Genomic DNA, 14,576 nt, shown 5'->3' with positions numbered 1-14,576 from the left:
CACATTCTTGGAAGAGATCTCCTCTCAAAGACGTCCGCCCACAACCCCCAGAATAAGGGGTAGGCAATCTGCTCCTCCTGGCATCTGATTCAAAATGCTCCTGAGGCCAAGAGGACCTAAAAGAATACCTCTGCTCGTGTGTGCAAGAACAGCCCAACGGGGGACCATCTGTTTCAGGATGGGCTCAATGTGGGGGCAGAAACAGTAGCCCCCAAAGGGGTGCTATTTTGGTTTCCAGGAAAGTATCCTGTGAATATCCCCAGCCACCAACTGGAGATCTCTCTTTAGCTCTCTGTTTTGTTCTTTGCTAAGCCGACCCCCTCCTCAGGTGGTGGGGGGTCACTCTCTGGGAGGTTCTCTGTCACTGATATCTGAGTGTGCACATGTTTGGGGGGTGGAAGGAGTCCAAGGGCTCTGATCACCTGAGACAGTGCAGACCCCGTAAGCAACAGTAAGGGTAAAGGGAGACAGATTCAAGAGACAGAGACCACTCAAACTGCCTACAAAAATTTCTTCTCAGGATTGGCCCTGTATCTCCTCCTTAAAAAGATTGCTTTGAGTCCCAGATGGACCTGGAAAGGGATCCTCCTTCCCCAGGGGGGCCACACAGCCTGCCCTAAGGTCTACCTCTCTGACCATCCCCTGGTCATGTCAGGGTTATCACAGTGCTCCAAGGGAGGCACAGTGGTTGTGTGGATAAAGAAAGGAGGGGGCCACATCCAAGCTCTGGAACATTCTAATATTTAGAGGTCCACTGAAAGAGACAGAGCCAGCAAAGAAGGAGAGATCTGTGAGTTAGAAGGAGAACGAGAAAGTGAGTGTCATAAAAACCAGGAGGGAGAAAGGCAGAGGACATGGTCAGATAGCTCATATGCTCCTGGAGACGGGGGGATGGGTATCAGGATGACAATTATGGAGGTCCTCGATGATCTGACAAAACTAGTTTCAGAGGAGTGAAGGAAACAGAAGTCTGGCTTCTGCACCTCACCTACCTTCTGAGGTAGATAGGTTTATCTTCACTTTGTAGATAAGGGAACTGATGCTGAGAGATAAACTGACTCACTCAAAGCCTGTTACCTGTCAGACTGGTACCCTACTGCCTATGATCATGGGGTCATGAAGGCTGTTGGAGACGCGGTTGACAGGGACACTGGTGGTGTTGACAATGATATCAGTGGTGATGCTGGCGTTGATGCTGTTGGTGATGTAGATGACGATGGTGATGGTGACAGTGGCGTTGTTGGTGGTTGTGTGAATGGGCAAGTTGATAAAGACGATGAAGCAAAAAAAATTGGTCTGTGGAATCAGACAGATCCAGATCTATATCCCAGCTGCTCAGTGACACATAAGCTTTTCAACCTTTGAGCCTGTGTCTTAGCTATAAAGTGGAGATTATATTGCCTACTCAGAGGGCTGTTGTAAGAATGACATGGATGAGGAGCACCTTGAGGTCCTGGCTCCTGGTAGGCCCTCAGGAAATCTTTGTTTCATTCATTTGCTCTCTGGGCAAACTTAGGGAGTGCAGTGGGCCTCACTCTGTGAGCCAGACTCATCCCTCCCAGTCTAACTGCTTTCCCCAACTAAAGTCGACTGTATTCTCGAGATCAGTCATGGCCATCTTGGGAACCATCTGTTCCCCAGGGTCACCCCTTGGTGCCCATGCCCTGCTCTGGAAATGCTGTCCTGCCAGGAGCCCCACTCTCAGATCTGTCCTACCCCTACCCTGAGTGGATGAATGCCCAAGAGACCCTAAAAAGAGGGTGGGAGAGGAGTAAACACTTACTGAGCACTATTAAGTGCTCAGCTGTCTTGTCTCATTCAGGTGGGAAAGAGGAAGTACAGTCTTGAGTTGGGCTCTGGAATCAGAAGTGCCTGGAACGAAGCACCTCGCTTCCTTGACATCTACTCAGATAAAACCTTCTTCATGAGCCTACCCTGACCATCCATCCATACAGCACCCCCACCCATAAGAACATGCCTATCATCCTAATCCTGCTCGGGTTTACCCATCCCCTTTCTAACCTGCTACAGTTTTTCCGTGTATTAGTTTATCTGTCTTCCACCGAAATGTAAGTTCCAAAGGGCAGAGACTATGACCTCTTTTGTTCACTGATGCATCCCTAACACCTAAAACAATGCTGGCCCCTAGGAAATGCTCCCTACACGTTTGCAGAGTGAAGTAGTAGTAATGCAAACAGCAGATTACCCAGCTCTGTCGGGCTCCAAAACCCTCCAGAGCCCCCTTGCAGACGACAAGTTCAGGTTTGTCCCGGGGTCACAGCCCCTCACCTCATCCCACACCGTCATCTCCAGAAACCTTTCTTTGAAGTCTCCCTCTTAGATCAATTCATTTATTCATGACAGGGCCAGGAGGCTATTTGAGGAAGACAGAATGTTCCCTGGACTCCAGAAGGTACCAGGCCCAGCTCCAGCACCTTGTCTGAGGAGAGGAGCACGTGCTGTGAGGTAAAGCAAGCAGAGACACTAGCCTGGCCCACCCCGGCCTGGCTGGAGGGAAGCCCTTGCCGTTTAAACACTCCTCAGTCAACATCAGGTCCAAGGGCCAGAAGGCAGGTCTACCCCGTGTTTGCTCCGAGGGGTCCACCTACTGGGAAAACGCAGGTAAGTCAAACAAGGCTATTTGTTCTCCCCATACAGCAAACAAAAAAACAGGACGAGTTCTCCTCCAGGGCCTCCCTGCTGGACCCGAGAGGCATAACTCAAGTAATGGGAAGACAAATATTTTCTTGGAGAAAATGATAAAACTTGAGGCAGGAAAAGCAAACAGCATCTTCAAAAGGGCAGCTGGGGAGTTGGTGTGGAGCTGCCCCAGGAGCCGTTAGGGAAGATTCCAGAAGTGGGAAGCACTTGGCCCGCGGGCTCCTGGTTTAGAGGGACGGGCTGAGGGAAGTGGGCGCTTTGCTCAAAGCCTCGAGCACGTCGGGCTCAGGGTGCTGTTATTCATCCCCCTCCTAGAACTGTCATCATTAGGAAGGCAGAGAGAATTCAGAAGACATGGTCCCAGACAGGCCAGAGCATGAGCTGAGAGCCAGACAAGCTGGGCTTGAATCCTGTTACACATTCACTCTTTTATCCGTTTGGCCAAGCAGTCAGCCCTTGCACACACGTGCGCCGAGCGCCAACCGTGCGCCAGACTCTGGCTGGTGCTGTGTGGTTTGTGTAAACCCTTGATCACATCGGAGCCTCTGAGTTCTCTTCCATGAGGCTGGGGGACTGCGGCATTGATACCCCCAACTTGCATCCCCCACTGGTGAGGGTTAGCCCAAGGGCATTTCCAGATTGCACCTGCCTGCAGCCAAGGTGATCTGGGGGAAGCCCGCAGGCAGAGAAGCAGAGACAAGTACGCACTGTCACTGGATTCCGGGAACAGTTGCGGGACAACTCAGGGGAACCCAGGGAGTGTGCAGTAGGAAGCCCACACATTTGCTAGAGTCACCATTGCCCCCACATTGCCAATCAGTGGCCTCCTCCCTGTGTGTTTCTTACAGCTTCCCACTGCGCTGCCGTGCTGACCCCCACCTGCCTCCTCCTCTCAGTGCCTGGTGAGACCACCCAGGCCAGTCTTCTTCCCACAGCTCTCTCTGTCTCCTCCTCCTTGGACACGTTTGCTGACTTATTTCTGCTCTCACCCTTATGTGCTGAGCCCCCTGGAGTCTGCTGCTGATTCCCAGGCTTTGCCCCCACACTGATGAACCAGAGTCTCTAGGAATGGACCCCATGGAGCTGGTTAAAAGGATGTGCCTTTTAACCAGCAACCAGTATAGGGTTGGTAGATAAAACTCTGATCCCCAGAGGTATACCATATTTGAGACATACTAAAATAATACTTTTTATCCTAAGGTGATTCTAATGTACCAGACAATTCAAGAATTTTTTTTTAATTTATTTGAGAAAAAGAGAGAGCATGAGCAGAGGGACAGTTAGGGAGAGGGACAAGCAGACTCCACACTGAGCACGGAGCCCAACATGGGGCTCAGTCTCACAACCCCAAGATCATGACCTGAGCCTAAACCAAGAGTCACCTACATGGGGTGCCTGGGTGGCTCAATTGGTTAAGCAGCTGCCTTTGGCTCAGGTCATGATCCCAGGGTCCTGGGATCAAGCCAAGCGTTGGGCTCCCCATTCGGCGGAGAGCCTGCTTCTCCCCCTCCCTCTGCCTGCCACTCTGCCTACTTGTGGTCTCTCTCCATCTCTCTGTCAAATGAATGAATAAATGAATAAATAAGAGTCAGCCACTGAACTGACTGAGCCACCCAGGCACCCCAACAATATTTTTGTGTACTCTCCCCAAGTTACTTTATCCATGCCCCCAATTTTAATTACCAACTATATATGAGTGACTCGGATGTCTTTCTCACCCAGACCTCTCCCCTGAGTTCCAAAAGTGGTGGCCCACTGGACATCTCAAATTCGATGTGTTCAAAATAGAGCTCACTGTTTGCCACTTCCTCCCATACTACTCCCCAAATCTGCTCTTTCTTCTCTCTCCAGGTCAGTGTGTAGCCCCACCTCCCCCTTGTTGCCCAGAAGGGTTATCTCAACACTCCCTCCTCTCCACCACCCCTTCTTCATTTCAGCTCTGGTCATGATCTCAGAGCCATGAGATCAAGCCCCACTTCAGGCTCCACAATGGAGAGTGGGATAGAGTCCTGCATCATGCCCCTTGCTCAGCAGGGAGCCTGCTTCTCCCTCTGCCTGGTGCTCCCCCTGCTTGTGGGTGTGTCTGTCTGTCTGTCTCTCTCTCTCTCTCTGACAAATAAATAAGTAAATCTTAAAAAAAAAAATAGTGCCTTTCCCAACTTTTTTTTTTCTTTGCCAAACTCCTATTCATACAGCAAAACCCAACTCAGGTCTAACTTCCTCCAGAAAGCCTTCTCTAACTCCCCATTCCAAGAGTTAACGAGACCCCACTCTAACCTCATAAAACCTTTTTTCCTCAACCAAGTTCTCACCGTTGCAGTGGAATGGGAACTCTCAGTTGCCCCTACCAGACTCTGAGCTCTCAAAGACTGGAACAGTGTGCTTTTGAATCCCCAAGACCTAGGAGGTACTCCATACATGTCTGTTAACTTAGAGCAAATAAAAGTTTCTCCTGGTTCCAGCGTGCTATGATTGTATGCCGCTGGTCATAGGGCTTTCTCCAAATCTGCTGCGCTCTTACAAAGAAGTAGAAAGACAATTATTTTTCTTTTCCATTGCTAGTTCCTGTTAATTCAGTCAAGATAAATAAAAATTAATAGGCACTCATTTGTCATGTGGATTTAATAATCCAAAATTACATTTGTCTTGGCCCAGAGTGTTAATACATCTCATAATATTTGCAATTTACTGAGAAAAATTTAGGATCCAGTGTCGTCTCTCCCGCTTAAATGAATACACACACATACACTCACACACACAAATACTGGCCTGGGATCCGCAGGAACTAGGAAAGGAAGACAGAACAAAACTGTGGACTCTGAGAATCCCTGAAGAAGGGTCACCCAGACCAGGACACTGCTCCTGACCCACAGAGTGTCCCCGGCCCTCCCAGTCAAAGCTACTCAGGGAAAAGATGATGAAGCCCCTGGCAAATTGTTATGAAAAGGATGTAACTTCCTCTTTAGCTCCATTCCTAGATAGTAAACCTCCAAGCTCCACTCCCTTCTAGGGAAGTCTGGTCATTGACCTAGAAAGCCACCTGCAAGAGTGGAAGAAAAGAGGTAAACGTCCTTTGCTTAGCACTTTGCTCCCACAGTCCTCCGCCACTTGCCAAGATTCTCCAGGCTGATAAGAAGCTCCTCTCCCTCCTTCTGTTTGATGCTCTCCAGAGCCTCTCGTGACCCACCCCTGCCAGGCAGAGACAGAAGAGACATGGCCAGCATGGTCCCCAGTAGGGTGACAGTGTTACCAGGTACAGCACAGTTCCGTGTCACAGTTGAACAAAGCATTCCACTCCTTAAAAAGCTTTAGGACTACAGGATGGAAACAGACACCTCGAGCGTTTGCATTTACTTCTCAAGCAAGAAGTATCTCAGAAGGAAAGTGCCGATGCGTAGTCTAGTCTGTCCCCACAGCCCTCTGTGTCTACTGATGCTTGAAGGGATTTCTGTCAATTCTAGAGAGTGACCGGGGCAGGAAGGACAAAAGTCCCTTATAAGGAAGTGGGACAAGAGTCCTCATGGTTTGGAAAATAGAGCAGAGGGATGGAAAGCGTGCAGATGGAACCTCAGACCCCAGCTTCAGCCCACAGCAGCCCCACTGGACCATCTGTTGGTCCACCTTGGCCTCTCCTCACCTTGGCATCCTGCCAGCATCTTCTGCAGACGCCTCCAGGAACTGGGGTTCCCAGCTTCCCCTTCGGCACAGGGTCCCAGGCTGGATTCCACCCATGAGACTCACCTATGATCTCTAGAAGGCTAAAGAACAAGAGGCCATCCTTCTCCAGAGGCAGCTGGAGGCAGACCCTCAGGCAGATGGGAAGTTTGCCCACCTCTGGCCTGCACCTGCCCTCCACTGCTCACAGCCGCTGGCTTTCTGAGGTTCTGCACGGTTCCAAGGGAGTTTCAGAGAACTATGTTTTGGAACCTGCGGGCTGGCCTTCAGCAATGACTTCCTGACCTTCGCTCACTCTCCACCCTTCCTGCAGCTGCAAAGGCGCTAATTCCCTGAATTCACACCCTTCCTACTTGGAACACGCAGCATCTGGGGCTGACTGGCACGGCAGCTCTGCAAACCTTAGGCAAGCCACCTTACCTCTCAAAGGCAAAACCGGGAGACTGACACCTGTTCCATGAAGTCCTTGTGCAGAGTTGACCCAAGAACTCCTGGCTAGCACCTGGCCCGGCCTCTTTCTCCTCCCCTCCCAGGCCTCCCGTGTCTCTCTGCCCTCTTCTCTGCCACCCCTCACCCTGGATAGGCCGTTTTCTTGTATGGCCAGTTCTTTGTGAGTATCAGTGAGACCTACTTGGGTGCAGCTCAGCGGACTGTTCAGAGGACTGTGGGCAATAAAAGGGAAGAGACGGACCTGGAAGGAATGAGGAGCAAATACAGAGAGGAGGGTGAGGGCGTAGGGGCGGTTCCCGGCATCCTGGGTCGGGGGAGGCCAGAGGCAGAGGACGGCCTGCCTGCAGACACAGGGGTCCTAGGCACTGCCCGTGTGCCCATGGAGCAGGGGCTGCTGTTGAAGGCAGGCGGTCCCCACCAAATGGCTTCATTCTCCCCACAGGGTGAGAGGCCGGACCTCACACTTGGCCCTCTTCAGGAATACTGGTGAGGACTGCATGTCTGCTTCTCAGGTGAGGCCATGTGTTCAGGAGGACAGGGCCCTGTCTGGCTTACTCAGTGTGTAGTAGTGCCCAAGGTGATGGGTCCTGGGATGGGGGCAGGGGGTGATAGGAGATAGAGCTCTCAGTTCATGAGAGGAGGACCAGGCATCCCAACGAGCTCCTGGGAGTGGGGGTTCCCTGCAGGTGACGGTGATGCCAGGGGTTAGTGGGACAAGCTGGCGGCAGGAGTGAAGAAGGCAGACCTTGGATTTCATCATACAGAGGTAGTGGGAGACACGCAGAGGCAAGGGATGAGGGTATGGGCCCAAGCGTCGAAGTGTGGCTCCTGCTATCTAGACTGAGATAGGAGGAAGCTGCTGGGCAAGAGGAAAAGAAAAGTGTTGAAAGCCTCAGGGACTTGATGGGGAGACTTAGGTACAGGGTAGGAGGGGACTGGAGGTGGCAGGTTGTGGCTGGGGGAGGCTGCTGTCAGGTTGAATTCCAAAGAGAACGGCAACCGAGGATGACAAGTTCCAGTGGTCCCCAACCTGGCCAATCCCCCAAGTTCAGACCCAGTTTCTGCATCTCATTTCTGGAGCCTCTGGGACCCGGGAATCTCTATTTTAAAGCTCCCCAAATGGCACCTGTGATCAGCCAGCTCTGGGAATCCCTAGTATGGGGGGGTAGAAGCGAGGTTACGACTGCAGCAGTGATGGTCATCAGATCTGAAAAGGTGTGGGAGGTACATGAAGGGTGGCTGAGGGACGTGTCATTCAGGAGGACACCGATGTCATCTTGTGTGATGAGGAAGACTGTGAGCAGGTGCCAAGGCCCCGGATGAATCTGGAGGTGTGATCTCACAGGGTGGTGGCCATGTGGCCATGTCTTGGCTGGCTGAGCCTCAGGCATCCCCGGGACAGCACCACATGCCCTGGGGATGGAGCTGAGCAAAGAGCAAAGACCAGCCTCCAGAACAGCCTCCAGAGCCTCCTCAGAGCTACACACTGGTCCCCCAGCACTTATGGGGCTTGTACTCCGTGCCCAGCCCTGCGCCGGACGCCACAGGGCTGGAGAGAGGGAAGCACTGTGCCTGCTGCATCAGGACCCCGACATCTCGGGCGGAGGCACTGGTGTCTGTCTCCTGCCCAGGCCTGGGACTATTTCAGCTCCAGTAAGAATTAGGGTGTTGTCCAGGGGCTTCGAGGAGTTTTAGCAAGGGACATTTTGTAGCACTATGGACAGTTGAGGGCCGGTGGCAAGTGTGACACCAGGGTGCCCAGAGCCGCAGCCCCTGCCCTGCCCTGGACCTGGCTCCCATCTGACACTGCATCACGGGCATTTTCAGATGCGTCTGGAAACAGTGCCGTCATCACAGACAGGGTGGACCCCTCAAGCAGCCGCAGCAGCAAAGGGCAGAGACAGGTGACAGACTGGGCAGGACAGAAAGATCTAGAAAGACACCATATGGTGACTGCGACATGATGCAGCACTCTGGGGGAACTCTCCAAAGTACCGAAGAAGTCTTTGCCCCTAGTCCTGCCCAAGCAGCTGGAGAGAAGAGTATGTGCCTGCAGAGTGGGGGCCTCCCCTGTACACGCCGTCTGGTGAGGCCCCGGGACACTAGGATCACACATGCACGGTCTACCTCACAATCACCTGCCCGCTTCTCCAGAATGCAGATTCTTGGGCTCCTCGCCAGACCAGCTGTATCAGAAGCTCTGGCAATACTGCCAAGAAATGTGCACATTCTTTTAAAGTAGGCTCCACGCCCAACATGGGGCTCAAACTCTGCACCCCAGAGATCAAGAGTCTCATGCTCTCCCTCCTGAGCCAGGCAGATGCCCCAGAAATCTGCATTTTAAACAAATTCCAAAGGGGGCCTCATCACTCTACCAATATTTCCCACACCCTGCCTTCCTATCACCTCCGAAGAAAGTATCAGCAGGCCCATTATACAGATGAGGAAACCAAAACTCAGTGAGGTTAAGTCACTGGCCTGATATCTTATGGCGGAGTTCAAAGCCAGGTCTTTCGATTCCGTGGCCTCTGATGTTCTTTCAGTTACTCTCCTCCCTCAGAGAGGGACGGTGTGATTGGCAGCCCGAGAGGTGGGGTCATCAGAGACTGCCTGGGTGGGGAGCTGCTCTGAGGCTGGGCCTGGAGCTAGCCAGGACCGGGCAGGGGAGAGGTGAAGGGCATGGAAGACGGCCATTGCTGGAGCTTCTCTGACACCGAGCACAGGGCTGTTGCCACACACCCAGTCTGGCTCACTGAGGCCCCACGACAGCTCTTTGGACTCCATGTTCCTATTCTCCCATGGCAGCTGGGACAATTTGAGCTCGAGAAGATTAGGTCACCTTAGGGGAACGTGGCCAGTCAGCGGGGGAACTTGGACTAAAGAGGCCGGGGAGGCTCTGACTGGGCTGAGCCGGGCCCTGAGACACTCTCCCCAGATTCTCCAATTACAGACCCCATTTCCCCATGTGGCCCCACAAATGGGGCAGCTTCATAAGGAGTGTGTCCAATCTCTGGGCCTTTGAGCCTTGGGTCCAATCATACAAAGCAGCCCCTAGCCAAGTCTCTCATGAAATCAGCCAGCCAGTCTGAAGAGATTCGGAAGACGCCCATTGCTCTGTGGGACATTCGTAGGCAACTGCCTTTGGAAAGCAATATAGGGGCCAGGTTTCTCTATCCAGCCCTACCTAAGGGACAGAGGTGCAAGGAAGGACAGAGGGGATCGGGCAGATGCCAAATGGTGTGAGGCATGGAGAGGTGTGTGTTAACTCTGGAAAAAGAAAAACCAAAACAAAACTTCACTGCCTTTCTGCAGCTGCTTAAACACACCCGGGCTGCCCACCTCCACCAGCCTGCGTCCCTCCTTCCTGATGATAAGCACATTCCCTTCTCTTCCCTTCCCTTCCCTTCCCACCATCTGAGCCCACAGGAGCCCTCCCTCCTCCTAGGACGCAACCTCCTGGGGCTGAAGCCCTTGGCTACAATGGTCAGGATGCCTCATCATCCCAGCCACTCAGGGATGGGCTCCGCTTCTGGTCCCATGACAGCAAAAGGGACCAACGTGCAGGCAGGGAAATGCACTGAAAGCCCACTTATACCCAGCTTCACCATTTTAATTGGTCATCCGCCCCCACCAGGGCATCTCAAGAGAGCCCAGACTGGAGAGGAAGGCTCCAGGCATCAGGATGGGCCAGAGCTGTTCAGCAATGGGCTCTCTGGGCCATCGTGCGGTCACAGCGTCAGGCCCAGCAGCAGACACGGGAGGCCCCTGCCACAGACAGGGCCTGCCCCAGGCTATAAACACTTTCTCTCTGGCACTCTGTCCCCAGCCACAAAGTACCCAGAGTGAGCCTGGATATGACCCTGCCGAGCTTGAGGCAGTGTCCCCAGAGAGGCCTCTGTGGCCAGTACGTCCCTGCTGTCCTCCCCAGCACATGCCTTCCCACGGGGCCCAGGCTTGGCTGACTGCGGGAGCTGAGAGAGCACAGGACAACCCTGGGTGACAGAGAGGAGGACGGAGAGCCAGGGACAGATTGTTATAAATAGGCATGTGTGACTGAGAAGGTCACCAGCCAGAGTGAAACACGCCAGAAATTCTCCAAGAGAGAGAGACAGATGAACGTCATCTGAGCATCTCACAACCTCTCTGTCTGAGGAGGGAGAGCCGGAGTGGGTTCCAAGACAAGGCCAGGGTAAGAAAGTGGCCACAGACACCTCCTCCTCATGCCACCCCAGGACCAGCAGTCCAAAAGGCTCTGGGATTGAAGAGTCACTTTTACATTGCACTGATTTCCTAAAGAGGCTGCCAAGCCATGTGGAGAGCAAGAGGGTCAGGAGGCACAAGGAGACCCCTTGGACCCCTCACCCCTTCAATCCCTCCTGCTCCCCATCCTGGCCCACAGCTGAACTAGTGCATGGCAGCTGAGGGAGAGGCCCCCCACAGAATATCCAGCCATTTCGAGAGACATCTTTGTCACGCCTGGCGAGGGGGTGTTCCTGGCATGTCATGGGTGGAGGCCAGGGATGTCGCTCAGTGCTCGGCCATGCGCCCGACAGTCGGTCACAACAAAGGATCATCGGGCCCCCCTGGTTGACAGTGGTGAGGTGAGAAACCCTGGCCCAGCCCTTTCGCGCGTCCCCTCCACCTTCAGACACCACCTCCTTTCCCCTTCATTTCCAAGGGCCCTGTCGAGGCAGCCAGAGCACACAAGTACTCATAGCTACGCAAATAGCAACTCCTTATTTGCCATGTTTGTTCAGCCAATATTGACTCTGCAGCCTAACACTGGGGCTATTCAGCCGGGGTTTTTCTCCATATTGTTTGAGCAGCATTGGAACAGCCTGTGATCACGGGTGGCAGAGCAGGAAACTGCACCTCCCTCCTAGGCACCCCCCTTCCCCCAGCCGCACCCCCTCCGTGGGACGCTCTGGGAAAGACAGAGGAACTTATGTGCTCGTGGAGTTAAGCGGACCCAAAGCCTGCTCCTCTGCTGAGCAAACATGCCGAGGTTTGAGAGGGAGCCTGCTCCCCGGCTAAGTCAACACTCCAGGGAAGCCGGAGGAGCTGAAAAAGGTTACATAGGGAGGCCATCCCCTGGGGTGGGGCTGGGGAATAATGCTGGTGAGGCAGCCCCAGGCTGTAGGCCAAACCCCTTGCTGCGATCTGCTGGGGGAGGTAGATGGGGAAGGCCTGCAGGGACTGGGGTTCATCGAGCCTGGGTGACCGAGCCGTTAATCCATCCATCACCCAAGCTCCGGACAGGGGAGGGCCACACAAAGGTGCGAGATGTTGCACCCATCGGGAACAGAAGCTTAGAGCCAGGGGGCCTTTGTGGGCAAGCTAATGCAGCCACCGTGTTGTGATGATGAAGACCTAGAAAAGCAGCCTCCGTCGTGGCGCTGGTCCTTGCTGTGAGGGAGCACAGCCACCGGGCGCGAGTTCAGAACAGAGAACAGCCCGCTCCTCAGAACAGCACTCTCCTTGCCAGCTGGGCTCAAGTCCCTGCCACAGGAGCCAACATTGAACATGCTACAGTGAAAGGCTTTCAAACAGAGTCCCGCAGAGGGACAGTGACCTCCATTCATGTCTGGGGCAAGCTGGGATGTCGGGTTCTTCCTGAGAGCCATCCCGGAGGGGCAGAGGGAACCAGTGGCTGGGCCTGCACAAGCCACAGGGGTGATGGAAGGAAGGCGGATGTCCTGCATTCCAGAGGGGGAACCCCGAGGCACGGAAGCACAGCTGTGAAGTAGGTGTGGAACCGAGACTCCCAAGGGGCTCCGGTGAGGGTCACGAACATAGCCACACTCCCCAGCCCAGGCAAGCAGCCCTGCAGTGAAACCAGACCAGCCACAGAGCCTTTGGAGGAGACAAAACCACATGGAGTCCTTGGGCCGGCTTTCCCTTGCCCACAGTAAAGCGAATCTCAGCTTAGCTGTAGGACTGGATCTGGGCCCATCGCATGTCTCTAGGTCAACATTAAACAAGTTGCCAGAATCATCGAGGGGGCATTCTAAAAATTAGCTCTGGCCGGCCCTAGTGGCCTGGGAGCACCAAAATGGTCATTTGCTGAAATTGGTCATTAACATTTTCTACTAACTGCTCTCTCCAAAGGCTTAGAAATGAGGGGGGAACTCCTCAGAAATCAGCAGTTATGTAGGCCTTCATGACCTGGACTCAAAGCTTCAGAAGCTATTCATTTTTAAAAGTACATGGTGGGCATTTTCTACATGTGGTGGAACGCTTTTATTCAATGCCAAGTCATTCCAGCCTTCCCCCACAGGAGACATGTTAGCCAACGTGCCTGCTGCGCCTGTGCCCCCTTCCCTGAGAAGGCCTTCCCACCCATAAGAGTGGTCCCTGCGGCCATGTTTATGCACCTGAATGCACCCTGCTGGAACAGAGACAGACCCCTGACTGAGGAAATGCACCCATTGGCTGCCCATTGGCCAATCAGATTCCTCCTGGGAATTTAGGTATAGACTCTTGGTGTTGGGTCCATGATCTGAGAGATCATGTCTCCATGGAGGTGAACATTTTTGGTCCTAGAGAAGGCCAGTCTTCACAGAAAAGACAGAAACAGACCTCCTGAGAGAGGATGAGATTTAAAAAAATAACAAAACAAAACAAATCACAAGGCCCCAGAGAAGGAGGGACACAGAGCGCAGGCAAGCAGTTGTCTGGGTCTCTGATAACTTTCCAGTAGTGTCACCCTGAGCCTCTCCTGCACACTGGTTGTCAACCCCGCCCTTAGAGTCAATGAGACTCCTCATAGCCTTCCAACAAATTCATTATTGTTATTATCAAGAGCTATGTTTATAGTTCTGTTTCTTGCATCAAACAGTTATTGAACAAGACACCTATTAAGAAATCACCCCTTTGGAAGCATCTGGGTGGTTCAGATGGTTAAGCATCTGCCTTGGGCTCAGGTCATGATCTTGGGGTCCTGGGATTAAACTCCATGTCAGGCTTCCAGCTCCATGGGGAGTCTGCTTTTCTCTCTCCCTCTGCTTGTGCTCTTTCTGTTTCTCTCTCTCTCTCTCTCTCTCTCACGAATGAATAAATAAAATCTTCAAAAAAAGAAGAACGAAAGAAAGATAAATAAATCACCTGTTTTCTGGACTGGATATCTCACCCCTTCTTCTTCCTCACCCTTAGATCTTACTTGACTCCTTCCTTCCCTGGTATTTCCATGTCTTCCAAATTTAGTTCTTCCTTTCAGTGCTTCTGTAGTAATAGCCAGCAGGATGGCTCAGGGATCAGCAAATGAGTACTCTGTGTAGCCTAGACTCCACATTCCACTCAGTGGTTTGCTTGCTTAGCCTACTTCAATGGAGGCCATGATCCCATCTGTCAATAATTAGTCATTCAACAAACATCCATCAAGTTATGTCCCAACCCCAGCAAACATAGTCAGAAAAACAAACTAACTTTAAAAGACCACAGAGAAAAGGCAAGCACGTTTTTTCCAGGTTCCTGTCATAACAGAGGACCAATTCTGATGTGTTACCAGCCCTAACACAGCCAGGAGCCACCGAGTACAGCAGCAACCCAGTCAGAAAGAGAAGTGTCGAGACAGGTACAGCCTTTACTTTACTAACTGTGGAGGGGTAGTAGCTAACTGTTGCTTATGAAGGAAAATAAACCACCCCCTCCTCCCCAGTGAATCCCCAAGAGAAATGGAAGGGTAGTTGGACCACCTACAACATCAGAGCTTCCCTGAAGGGCCTACAGTGGTCCAGACTCTGGGCACAGGATACCTGGAGGGCATTCATCTCATCTCATCCCATCCCCTG

Source organism: Martes martes, assembly GCF_963455335.1.
Source record: "Martes martes genome assembly, chromosome: 7".
NCBI classification, from domain to species: domain Eukaryota; kingdom Metazoa; phylum Chordata; class Mammalia; order Carnivora; family Mustelidae; genus Martes; species Martes martes.
Note: the sequence above shows the minus strand (reverse complement) of the source record.